Consider the following 13,734-nt stretch of genomic DNA (forward strand, 5'->3'; position numbering starts at 1 on the left):
TTAACAGGATGAACTTCTACTGTGAACTTCTTGCCTGCTTCTAGCTGCCAACTAGCAGATGTTCACATCTATTCCCACTGTTTTTCACATATCGCCCTTATCCAATGAGCTAATAATACAAATGGACAGCCACAATGCAGTAACCTATAGCTGAAATATTAGTTAATTAGCAGCTACCCCAAACATTATGTGGCACTAAGCATAGCCAGAGAGGTAAAATAACCTTGGAAATCCAAACGGGTATGCCTTATTTTGTGCAAAAGGGAAAACAAATACTCAGTAATTAAAATTTTAAATACAATAATTTGTGCTGTTGATTTTGATAATACAAAAAATGGGAGGTAATATTCCTTATCAATCCACATCATATGTCTATTATTTTAGGCAGTCTGTTCTCATATAGAGCCTCAAAATCACGGCTCAGCCCATTTTTGGTGGCTGGATGCTCCAGCTGCAGGAGAGCAGGATTACACAAAAGACATCCTTTATTTTTGAAAATAAACCTCATTTTGAATGCTGAAGAAAGGAAAGGCAGTAATTGAACGTCTATTTGCAAATGCTCTCTGAGAAAACACGGAGATACGCCGGTGGCACGCAATATTGACGCACGGATATAAATGCCGGTCTGTAGATACAAAGCAGATCCTCGCTGACACCGCCAAGCAGCCGCAGTGAGGTGAGGTGTCTGCATTGAGATGTGAGCGCCAGGCAGGTGCGATGACGGGCACTGGCAGAGGAAGGACACACATTTCAGATGCTGGCTCTGACCTGCTGGTTTGTGGCTGTGAGCCCTTACTGGGAAAGGTCCAAGAGGCAGCTGCCATAGTTACAGCTCATCCTCTCCCCTCGAGATGGCAATTCTTTTCTGTGTGGGGTATGGCTATGGGTAAACGCACAGACAGGGTACAAACCGAGTCTTTTCTTCCCTAAATCCATGTGCTTGAGTACAAAGTAAAACAAGTATATGCAGCCCTTCGTGGCCTTCCATCCCTGGCCATCAGCAGTGCTGGTTCAGGGCACAGCAGGGCTCCCTGGCAGCCCCACGTACTACGGTGATGGGGCGGTCAGCTCCACGAGCCATGGTGATGGAGCAGCTCCTGTCCACAGGGCTGCCTCCTGGCCAGGACCGAGTAAAGCTCGTTTCAGCATTAAAACATCTCCACTCAAAGGATCGAGCCATAAAAAGAAATTGGTCATACCTGTAGTACTTAAATAACTTGCGTCCCCTCCAGAAATAGTATGGCTTTTGTGGATGGTCACTTTGCACAGATTTCTCCAAGCATCTTTCGCAGCACCTAAGAAGGCTGCTCCCAACCTGAGGACTTGCCACGCTTGTTCTGTTCAACAGACTGAAAAAACCCACCCAGCGACAAATATGCACCTTCCAACACCAACCCTGATTTCTCACTGGACTAAATTTTCATATATCTTAACAGCAGTTTAGCAATATACACACAAATAAAGAGCTTTAATTAAAAGAAAGATACCATGAAGAATGTAACTCCTAATTACATTACTAAACCCATAAGAAAATAAAAAAAAGATGACGGTTTATGTACTCGGCTTAAAATATGTCCTCAGTTAGACCTATAAGAATCACAGCTGCTGTAATGGTCCAGTGAGGGCAGCTTTTAGATCACATAAATTTAGATTTTTTCCTCTTAGCAACTTCATAATCATGAAGTTATATAACAAATCTGTAAACCAATTACCAAATGTCAGAAGGTGCCCTGATTAAAATACACATATCCCCTGGAACGTGCCATATTCACAAATTAGCCATGTGTTATTTATAGTTCCTCAAGGCACAATAACGAAGAAAGTGGTAATGAAATCTGAAAGCCTGAATATCTCCCTTATGTCTGAAAGCAAATCCCATGAGACCCATCTGTAGTCCAAGCTGGGGCGGGGGGTGGTGGGGTGGGGAATATTCCTTTCTAAAACAAACAAAAAACCTACAAACAACCTCTCCTGCCTTCATAGTTTCATATTTGGTGCTTCATTTTTAAACCTATTTAAGCTGCAAATTAAAATCCTACCATCCTCGTTGCTCCCACACGTTCATTTTATTGAAATGATTCTTCAAAATTCCTTCTTGTGTTCTGCAACACCACAACATGCAGCCCAAATGCTTAAAAAAAGACAGGTTCAGCTTTACGGGTGCAATTTGCACTTGCAAAACCCAAGTTACACAGTACGCCTCATCGTCTCGGTGTGTGGCTCAGTGTCCTTCCGTGCCCTGCCACTCCTGGCCCTTCACAGGATGACCAAGGATGCCTCTGTGCCTGTTCCTGCCCATGGAAGGCTGAACTTGTATGCATATCAATTCCTGCTGCAAGTTCCTGCAGCGAAGTTATTCAGCATTTTCATTCAAAACTCTGACTGCTGCAGCCACCCCCTGAGGCAGCACAATCCCACTGGCATGCTGCCCTGTTTCCATTGCCATAGGTGATGGCTGGTAGGGTCTTACTGACCCCAGTTCAGGTCCTTAATAAGGCATATTTACACCTACCCTGCAAGACACTTGCTTTCTTCTTCAGGGAGATATATCTGGTTCAACGTACCATTTTCAACATCCATATGTTAACATTTGGAAGGCCTTTGCTAGGTTATCTCTGCCTCTCTCACTTCCCACTCTCCCCAACACTGACTTTTGACTCTACATTATTGTCCCTTATTTTCTCTGTTCACTATTGATCAGAGCTGTTATTCTGCTTCTCACATAAGTTTTTCTTAAAAGCCATGCATTAATATTCTTTCTTATTTATGGTCATATATACATGTACTCCATCATATGCAGAAAAGCATTTTTGAAACATATGGTGATTACTGCATTGAAATATTTTACACTCATCCAATTTGATGCAGTCAACCTGTAGCATTGTAAGACACGAATAATTCATCATGTTGTAACATGAGTGCATAAGCACAAAACAAGGATAAATGAAGGAGACTGCCTCTTTTTTTGGCACATGAACCAATTCCCAGGAACGTGTGGTGGTTTCACCTTTTTTTGATGACGGATGCAAACGCTGCAGAACTGCCAAAAACATTTGAAGGTCCATCAGAATATTTAAATATGTCTGTAACACTTTATGGATAAAATAATTAGTATCACTGTCTTTCAACCCCCCAACTCAGTAACATCCTCCTCCTACCCCAAGTCTTTCCACAAAAGGCTCCCCTCATCCATTCCCCCATTTATTTCCAACAACAAACCGAACAGCAACAGAGCCTCTCCCTGCTCCAAACCGGGCGAGCATGCATTGCCTTCTGGTTTTCTTGCCTCTCTCTTGCTTCTTCCTTTGAATGGCTTTTCCCCTCTTTCTTTTAATCTGCCCCTCTCCCTCCTTACATTTGTTAGCTGTTTTCTTGTGTTGTTGGAGAACTGATTTCAGGCAGCTGAAAAGCTCTTGGAGGCACCTGAAGGGGTGAAAAATCGTACTAGAACCAAGAGTCGCATCTTTATATTACTTTTGCAGACCTGACTCCTAGCCAGAGGGTTAGCAGATGGACATACTTTGCCAGAACATGTTTTGAATTTAAACAAAATTACATTGGCTCTTGCTGGGCTGCTGCAGTAGCACAGTGACCTCAGGAGCCATTTCTACCTATGCACTGTGTTCAAAGGTGAACTGTGTTAAGGTTTAATTGACTTCATTTGAAACTTCTCTGTATGTAAGAGATGTGAATAATAGAAACAATTAAAAAAAAAAAATAGAATCCAAAACAAACCAGAAATAAAATAGTTCTCATCTTACCTAGCCTCCTTTTCTGCAATTCTTTTCACCTTTTCTTTATTACTCTGCCTTTTGAAGAGCTCCAAGATACACGTTTTTGAAGGATATCTAATTAATACAAGCCTCTGACCTTTACTTTTGAAGATAAATGTGTAGCTGGAAACAGCAAAATAACAAAAAGCCAGCCCCAAAATATCGCTGTGTCACTTGGCTTCAACCACAAATACAAAGCAGGAGATTTCCATGGGAGAATGTCTCCAGGATAGGGTTCCCACAGAGAAGTGGTAGCTGAGCACAAAACCCTCAGGTTTTGCATTTTAGAGATTTGGAACTATTTAAAACTAAAAGCACACTTAAGCCTTTCAGCCTGTGGCTACCATCCCTTACAGATGGATGGGGTCTTGGCAAAAGCCACCTCGTCCCTGCTAACTATGCAGCAAGTGCCTTGACAGACCTCTAGCCAACGGGAGGAGTATGCTTAGGTCAGTTACCAACTCGATACAAAGGGATTCCTGTCATGGGGGAGACCTTTTAGGGCTGTCCCTCCACCTGTTGCCAGTATTTTTCTTGCTGAGTTTCAGAACTGCTGGATGGGAGAGTCCCGGTTCTCCCTTTGGGAGCCCCACGTGCAAGGGAACAGGCTGCCCTGATGAAGAGCTGTATTTCACTGCCTGCACCCCTCGGGCCAACTCCTTTTTGTGACTTCAGACACCGCAATCTGCACATGTTTGTTTCCGTTGAATTTCCATGTTGAAACCCACAAGCGGCTCTGTCGGCTTCTGCTCTCTGGAAGGAGCTCGCCATCAGCCGCACGTGCACTGTCCTACTGCAAAGCACTTTCAGACCACCCTGGGGTCTGAGAGGTGCTGTCCTGCCACAGTGCTTGTAGAAACCTTCCAAATTTAATTTTCAGCAAGGGATAGGAAAGTCTCTCCCAAAAGGATCGTGCTTTCCAGGAAATCCCTTCATGCCTTTTCTGGCCAGCGGTGCTGTCACACAGACATACCGTATCCTGGTGGCGCGCTCCATGCTCCATGCAGCCATGCCCCAAGGGGCTCTTCCTGCATCCAGGCAGCCTGCAGATGTCTCCCCCATGACTCTCACGTCGAGTCATCGAGTGAGGATGGCAATAAATCAAGAAAAGTGGTCAGGGACCTATGCTGGACTTCAGGCTGCCTTTGCCATTATTCAGCATTGTGGTGTCAGCGGAGACGGGAAGTCTCGCTTTTTATTGAGGGTCACAGTTCAAGTATCTTAACTTCAAATTTTAAATTATCATCGTAAACCCACACTTTAACTATTTTGTTCATTTCAGAATGTAATTACCTTTTCTTTCCAGGACTGAATGGATATGCTAGGTGGTAAAGATTGTCTTTTGTTAGCAGAAGCAGACTCTATAAGCTATTGTGTTGTTAATTTTGCAGTTATCTTGGCTTCCTTAATATCATTTAGCTATTTCTTTTCTTTATGGTTACCTTATTCTTCTTGATTCTGTTTCACTTTGAACCTCCATTGATGTTGAGGATGTAACGCATTTTTTATCATACTGAGCAAAATGCTGATGGAATCTTTGTGCAGACTCTCTGGCGACAGAAAAAACTTATTATTACTGTACCGTTTGTATTGTATCACCAGAAATCTATGCACATGCTTTGTAGCCACCCACTTTGCACAGGAGCGTGAAGAAATAATTTTGTTTTATTCACTACAAAAGCACTTTTCTTAAACATGTGTCTTTATAATTGTCTTTTTAAAAATTTGTGCGTGCATAATGCATTGCTTTTAAAAGAGACTTGAATGATTTGCTCCAGTTGTACATACCTTACCTCTTAGGCTGCTTCTTAGCTCAAAGGTGAAACCATCTAGGGTGAAATCAAAAAGTCTGTTAGATTTGAATGTAGAAGGAAAAGAATTTCATTCACTGAGGGCAGGGACAAAAGAGCCCCATCTGCAGTCTGTACCAGTCATCCAATTACTCCCTTTCTGGCATTTTCAAGGATCTCAAACCCACCCAGACTTTTCATGACCCCGAGCCACCCAACTCGCAATCCGTAAAGGCAGAGAAGAAAGAATAAGCTCCTTTTCCTCACCTCCAGACAGCTCCGTATTTCCATTAATTCGAACCACCTGCTACCTTGACTTCTCAACGATCCGTGGCAAGGATCAGCAACTATCCAAATTCAATGGCAACTAACTAAAAGTATTCAGAAATATTTTTAGGTAAGCATCAGGCTCACTCAGCACAACCCAGCCAGCCATTCCCGACATCCATGTGAATAGCAGCTGGATATTATGACATAGTTGTGATAGCCATATATTGTCCATATGCTCACTTTGAGAAGCTGTAGAGACTTCTGTCTCTGAAACAGGGTTAAATGAAAATAATTTCATAAAAAAGCAGAAGACTAAAAATGCGGTCTAGTGAGTCTGTTTCCTTATTATGCTCTGTATTCCTACAAATTCATTTGGCAGTCAGGACACACGGGGTTTGAATAATTTCCTGCCGTTACATTTTCCCTGCTGCTAAAAGTAACATGGTGATGATTTTCAATAAACAAATCTGCTCTTTTCTCTCAAGGTTTGTGTACACTCCAAATGCATTTGTGACGTTAGATTTTCACCAGGGAAATGAAAAAAAGCCAACAACTCACACTGCTGAAAACCCAAGAAGCAAACCTGGCCATCTTTTTGTAACACTTTATGAAAGCATTTACTATTATTTAAGAAAATAATAAAAATCAGCATTGCCCTCTTAAGACACCCAGTACAAATTGGGACATGACTGAAAGAGGACTTTCATACTGAGGCTGCATCCAGTTGCCTTTCTTCTCAGCTCAGCTTTATCAGTTTTGAACTGAGCTCTTCCTCCTGAGGATGCTCTCAGGCCAAAATTCAGGTGACTCACAAGCACCAGAGGTCAATGTGAAGCAAAAGAAACATCAGAAAGAACCTATGGAAGATTTCTGTGAAATATAATGGAACTTTGGGCCACATCAGATTCTCTTTTTCTCTTTTTTTTTTTTCCTCTTTAATTGTCTTTTATTTAGACAATAATTTCTATTCCACCTTTTCTTTTGAATCCACGTGACAGGCAAACCATGTTTGGGTGTGGGTAGGCTGAGGAACGTAATTGCAGATCAGATCTGCTGAACCTGGGAGGCAGAACTGAACATTTCTAGTGAGGAAAACCCACACTTTTAGAACTTACACCCAAATAATACATTAAAAAACCTCATGCTTGAGGGAACAGATCACTCCTATCACCAGCCCTGCCCATTACTGTCTTAGGACTCTTTGGAAATAGTGCTCATAGTGGCCTGAAAGCAAAGCTGTGACACAAATTAAATTAAAAAAAAATAATTTAAAAAATTTAAACGGAGTTCCCATTTTTACATAAGGCCCCAATGACACAGTCAGAAATATTTGTCATATTCAGTATGAGCATTCCAAAACAACTCTTTCTTGAGCCTGTTTCCTTCACTCTTTCAGATGGTGTTAGATTAGGTGTTTGAAAAGAGCAATGCTTCCTTCCAGCTGCAGCCCAAAAGAACCACCAAACCTTTTCCGAAGAAAAAATCATACCCAGGCAGCCTCTTCACTGCCTTTTTATTCTGTGTATTCCTCCTTTCAGGCTGTGACGGCGCTTGTAAGTGAAGCAAGGAGAAATTACCTCTTCTGCAGTAAACCCCCACCTCATCCATCAAAGCCATATGGTCACTTGTTCATTTACTGTATACTGTTAGTTTAATAGTTAGGTAAATATTGCAGTGCCTGGATACTACAGAAAAGCGTATTTTTACACAATAATAAAAGACAGTAATAACACTAAGAAATGCTCTTATGGCAACTTGGGCCCTATAAAACTCTCCTGGCTTCAGGTGCTATTACTGCCTCAGCAGAAATCGGCTCTGACACCGGTGAAAAAGGACTTGGCATCCCAATTCTTTAAATAAGATTACTAAACAGGACTGACACTTTCATTTCAATTGGACTGTCTTGGGAGAAAATTCCATATAGGAGAATTTTCCTGGAAAAAGTCAACCAACAGTTTGTAGAATATCAGCTGTAACAGCTACCATTACTATTTCGAGTAAAAATTATCAGTCTTTCTATTAAAGATGAGCTGGAGACAAATCGGGATCTAATGTTTCATTGTATTTACACCTGCATGCCCAGATATGTAGGCAAAACTGCTCGCTCAATGGAAATCTTTCCTTAACTTCAGTGGAGCCAGGATTTCCCACTGATAGTTTTAATTTTCAGGATAACAACTGCAAGCACGTCACTAGCAATAACATTAATGATCTTCAGCGCAGTTTAAACATAATTAGAGGCAGACCAATTGTCCATGTTACATTCTCTTTCCAAGAAAAGACTGAGAAAAATCACGCAAAGCTGTATAACCTGAGGGGAGAAAAAGAAAACAAGCATAGAGGTGAGGTCTAAATCAAATATGAGGCAATCTATATTTTCCATTAAAGCCATTGTGAAATAGGCCATTTTGCAAAGGTCTTGATTGAAAACCATGTGAAAGTTAATGGTTTTGACTCAGATGATCCTCAGCACTCAAATAAGAAACAAGAGAAAGGAGACCCACAGAAACAGAACTTCAAAAAAATGCCAGCACAAAACCATACAACATAAAAGAAACAGTTTAAATAGCTCTAGCAAATAGTATAAATTTCCTTGCCCCCACAACTAGAGGAAGATTCAGCGATGCAGGTTCTCATTAAAATGTCTTTTTTCAATAAAGAGCCATTCAGTAAGTTTTGCCAATATTGTTTCTATATGCTGAAAGCTTTATCTATTCTTTGACATTTGGTACTTATCTAATCCTTTAGTTTTAATAAAAAGCTATTGACAAGTGTACTAAAGACTTCATTTTTTAATGTGGCTGATTTGAAGGCTAATTAGCACGTTCATATCTGTCAAAAAATCCAATGTCTTTTGTATACGTATTTCTGGGTTCTTTTGTGGTCATTTTAATTAAATTTGTTGATAAAATATTTGACAAATGAAGGAGGAGAGAAAAAGAAATATTTAGTAGCTCAGGTTAGGTTTTTCAAAGGCAATTCATAGTTAGTGCCCATTAAACTAAAGAAGGAATCGGCCGAATAATTTTCTAGGTTGTTTATTTTTTTTAATGTTATCCTTAAAATTTTAGCACCTCTTTTAAAAGAATAGTCAGGAGAGAACAAGGAGCAGTCATGATCCAAAACGGCTTCCTCTCTTCTTCTCTCCCAAAGGAAGAAGCAAAAGAAAATTACTGAGATGCTGAAAAACAGGACTTCACAGTTTAAAAGGCTGCTGACAACCTCTTATGGCCCTCTGCTTCAGAAGCTATGATTTCAAGAGCAAGCAAAGTGGGACATAAACGTTACTGATAACTGAAAATTAGGAGATGAAGAACACTTCAGAACGTTTAAGTGTGGTAGGTCTGATTACAGCAATCAAAACACTATCCCATTTTGCTGCAGTTTATCTTGACCGGCAAGGTTAAAAAATAAAAATAAAAAGAAAAAAAACCCTATATGATCTTAAATTATACAGTATGCATAAATATTACAAAAGTCCTGACAGAATTCTACACAGGCAGTTGACCCAAAAGGTAACATGGTATTTATCTTGTTTTGTACTTCCAACCAAAAAGATTCCTGCTGCTTCTTCAGAGAAGTTTCACTCTTTCCTGGCAGTCTGAAATATTCCTTTTGTCGGTTTGGTGTTGCGGACTGACCTGTTTCTCCCAAAATACCTATTAAAAAAAAAAAAAAAAGAGTTTTGTCCTTAATTATAACACCGGGGTGTTTGCAACGATGTTTGTATATGTGATTCTCTAGTCTGCAATGGCTTAATTATACATTATCCCAGAAGACCAGTAAAACAGCATAGCGACGTTTGTCAGAAGACGTAAATTTGGTCTCATGACCATAGGCATAGTCCCTGTTGCTCCAGAGAGTGAACATTACCCAGGCACTTACGTATACTATATAAGTTGTAGTTTCTCCTCTTCTGTCAAGTGATTTTTGACGACTTGGGATGTTTCCTCCTCTCCTCACATCAGCTTCCCAGGCAGATTTGAGCAGGTGTTTGTGCTGTTACTCCTCGTCGGGCAGCTGCTCCATAGTCTGGGGCCACAGCTCGTACCAAGGGCTCCAGGGTTAAGCTGGCAGTAAACACCATCACCTCTTCCCTCTCCTGTGAAAACCTTCTCCTTGCTAAAGATGCAAAATCTCCAAGGATCATTGCATAAACCTCACTAACTTCCCTACAAAGTGCAAAACAACTCCATAAATACACAGTGACACAAACATTAAAAACTCCAGTCGAGCCATCCACAGTGAGATTTCCTGTTTCAGCAGAGGACAAGAGAATAAACAACAGATGACAAATGTTAGGTTGTTCTCATCTTAAACCAATGTAACTCCATGCTGCTGCCAAACATGAATCCTCTCTTCCTTCTGTCAGGTGAATCAGCAAGTTCATCCCAATTCATCAGGGACCTGCACTACCGCTAATGGACAAAGGGGCTCAATAATATAGAAAGCATGATATATTAAAGGCACTAGAAAACAAACACTGTCCTCACCCACCCCCCAAAAAAACCCACCCAACCCCCCAAAAAAACCCCAAACCCCTAGTATTAACAATAGTACCCAATGCAGATTAAAAATGCAAATAAACAAAAGAACTTCATGCGGGTTTAACCCTAGTACTTAGGGATGACTTGAGCACAAATGGCCACATGCCGTGTTCACTATCCTGTACGCCGAAAGGATGCAGAACTGAAATAAAGTCTCACATCCAATAATTAAGACAAAAATAAGAGACCCAGAAGTTGTGATGAAAAAACACAAATTAAATGAAAAGCAGTCCCCTTTGGTTAGGAAGCAACTAAACGTCATTCCCAACTTCTTCCAGGAACTGAAAGTAAATCAGCACAGGCATGTGATGCTCTCAACTGAAGACCTGTACTGCAAGCACAGAAGTTAATTGGCAGCTAGCTTCTTTGCCATAGATTTAAAGATTTTAAGACCCAAAGGGATCAGTGTGATCGGCAGATTTGACCTTCCATATAAAAGAGGCCAGGAAATGTCATGCAGTAATTCTTACATCAAATCTAAAAACTTTTAGGCTAAAGTAGAATATATATTCGGCTAAGGTATCCAGACGGAGCTTTTAAGATTTAAAGAGATGGAGTGTTCATTGCCAGCCTTTTGAAAATTGATCTACCTGCCCTTGTTGTTAAGGAGGTTTGCCTAATACCCAGTTTCAATAGCTCTTTCTTCAACAGAGGTAGCCACTGCTATTCACCCCCAACTTCTTATTACACTCTTCATCTTCTTTAAGCAGTAAAATATAAAACGTATTTTCAAAAGTGAAATAAATAACGAGATTGAATTCAACTTCACCAAAAAAGAGGAACTGTGTGGCCCACGCAGTTTCAGGGTGCTGCTGATTGCTGCCATCTGGGAGAATCAATGGTAGATACTTGCATTAAAATATTCATTAAGCACCAAGTGACTTAGTAATTGCTTTAATCACCTTTCATACACGAACCCTCACTGCTATTCTTTGCATACTCCTCTGCCCAGTGAGTTTCAGGGCCATACTATTGTTTATTTATGCACAGCATCCACTGGAGTCAAAGGAAAAATGTACCGTAGGTAAGCCAGCAGCCCAGGGGACGGGCTTGCCAGACGTGTCACATCAATGCAGATTCCCTGCACTACCCACTTCAACCACCCACTGAAACTGTATTTAGAATTAAATTGCTTTCTATTAACTTTGCCCTTACAGAGGATCTACCAAGTTTCTAGCAGCTGCCCTGAAGTCACCCAGCTGTTTTTTAAAGTGTGCAGGGGACAGCAGCCCTGGGCTTGACAGCACACAAGTGATGCTGGAATGCTGGAAAACTTTTTCCCTTTTTTCCTTCCCCGCCCCCCCCCCCCCCCCCCCCCCCCGCCTTTTTTTTTAATTGGCTTCCAAGGAAGTCCCTTGCTGAGCTGTCTTGTTCTCTGCCAGCCTGATGAACCCCTGCACCGAGTCCTCTCTTGCAATAATCTTGTAATGTTATCAACAGCAGAGAGAGAATGAAAATCATGCCCTCATGGTCATCAGAAACCAGGATTTACCGACATGAAATTTTAGCAGCTTACATTTTCAAAAGCTTGTGTGTAGGACTTATTCATAGGAGTAAGTACAAATGCAAAGCAAAACCAGCAGGGCTTCTTTAAAGTCCAAGCAAGTACTTCCACCCAGCAAACTACCTACCAAGCAAATAAAATAATTGCAGTGATTTCCACAATAACAATAATAATGTCTGCCACCTAAGTGGAAATCTGCTGATGGTAATGCTGTGAGCAAATATCAACCCAGCCCCCTACTCCCATCCCTTCCAAAGAATAAGAATAGTCATATATATGTGTGTGTATATATATATATATGATCATATTACAGACAGTTCTCTGCAGCCTTTTTATTGATTCAAATGCACCCAGCTGCTGGTATGTTTTGCAGACCAGAGACTAGATGCTTGCATCTACCACTGCTAAAGGGGATACTTCTCCATGCACAGCTCAGAAAGGCAGGCTTATTTTTTCCTTACTTGAAAGAAAAAAACATATTTTTTTAAAAATCATAATAGCAATATAACAAAGCCAAAATTCTGTACAAACTCTAAGGTATCCATTAGCAATACTATATAATGCTGGACTAGACTGTTGAAGGGGGAAGCTTATTTTTTAATTTGAAAGAAAACATACCTGTTAAAAGCACACCAGCTGCATGAATTCAAGTATATTTTTTAACATTTAACATCTGTTTCATTAAATAATCCATAGTGAAGAGGAATGACCAGTAAATTCAGGCTATTTATGTCAGTTCTCTGACATGAAAATACTTCTTGGTCCAGCATTCAGAGGCTGTACTTACCTTCACAGCACTATAAGGTAACTAGCAAAATACACAGCCTTAAGTTAATCGGGACAATCCTGATTCTTTTTCTCATCTGCTGGAACAAATTCAACATGCTAGTGACATACTAGAAGCAAAGAGGGTCTAAGTTAGAGGTAGAAGGAAAAAACCACTGTCTTTGGAAAAGCTCAGTCTGGCAAACCCTCTGCAGGGTAGTGCCAAAATGGGTGCCAGTTTGTTGCGTGCTGGATTTCCTTGGGAAAAAGACATACACATGCTTCCATACCACCATCCAGAAACTGTTTCTCACCTGGGAACATAAACATTTCCTGCAGGTGCTGAAAGACTCCTGCCTGATGTGCTGTTTCAAATGGTAGCAGGTCTTGTATGTGTACGTTATTGCTGTGATACAGTCCTTCAAATCCATGGAATATGCTCGTGTTGAACTTCAAATCCTTTGAATGCATTTTATTAATAAATAGAAAGCCGTAACTCACAAAACTTTTATTCTGCTGTTCCACAGACAGCATTGATTGCAATAAGCAGCCTTTTTACTTAAACCATCAATGAACCTTGAGTCCTTAAAGCATGATAATTAAAATCACAAGAAGACAGCCATCTAGGACTAGAGGCTTATTGGAGGATTCATTTTAAGAAATCCATTTGTTGAGAATAGACTTTCTTTTCTGTTCAGATATAATTTATAACATTCTGATGTATTTTCTTCAGAAGTGGTCACAAAGTAATCTAGACTAACAATATAGGACTGGTAAAGTGCTTATTCTGACAACCCTCTATTATTTCTCGTGTTTCCAGAGTTTCCCCCTGATCTTCAGGGACATGTATTACTCCTACACTACTTTATACAATAGAGATAAAATACAGAAAGGTAACCGATATGCTTTAAGGTAGGCAGCCAGTGAATCCTACAGAAACTCAAGGAGCTACACCAATACCCGAAATTAAGTATGAACTGTTTTTTTTTCCTTGCTGAAAGCTGACGCGTTGTGAGCAGTGTTCCTCTCTGCTAGACGTGACTCTACTCCCCAGTTCAGAAGAAAAAAACCCACACATTTAAATG

General features: G+C 40.6%; 1 long non-coding RNA gene across 1 annotated transcript in view; it reads right to left on the bottom strand.

The window, feature by feature from the left end:
* LOC114014289 (uncharacterized) overlaps nucleotides 1-13,734 on the bottom strand; it is a 39,455-nt gene that overhangs the window by 494 nt on the left and 25,227 nt on the right. The window contains exons 7-9 of the long non-coding RNA XR_008730632.1: nucleotides 11,897-12,007; nucleotides 9,719-10,005; nucleotides 1,200-9,492 (exon numbers count right to left, since the gene is read on the bottom strand). This is a non-coding gene — a long non-coding RNA (uncharacterized LOC114014289). The remainder of the gene's footprint in view (nucleotides 1-1,199; nucleotides 9,493-9,718; nucleotides 10,006-11,896; nucleotides 12,008-13,734) is intronic.

The sequence above is a fragment of the Falco cherrug genome, chromosome 1 (assembly GCF_023634085.1).
Source record: "Falco cherrug isolate bFalChe1 chromosome 1, bFalChe1.pri, whole genome shotgun sequence".
Classification (NCBI taxonomy): domain Eukaryota; kingdom Metazoa; phylum Chordata; class Aves; order Falconiformes; family Falconidae; genus Falco; species Falco cherrug.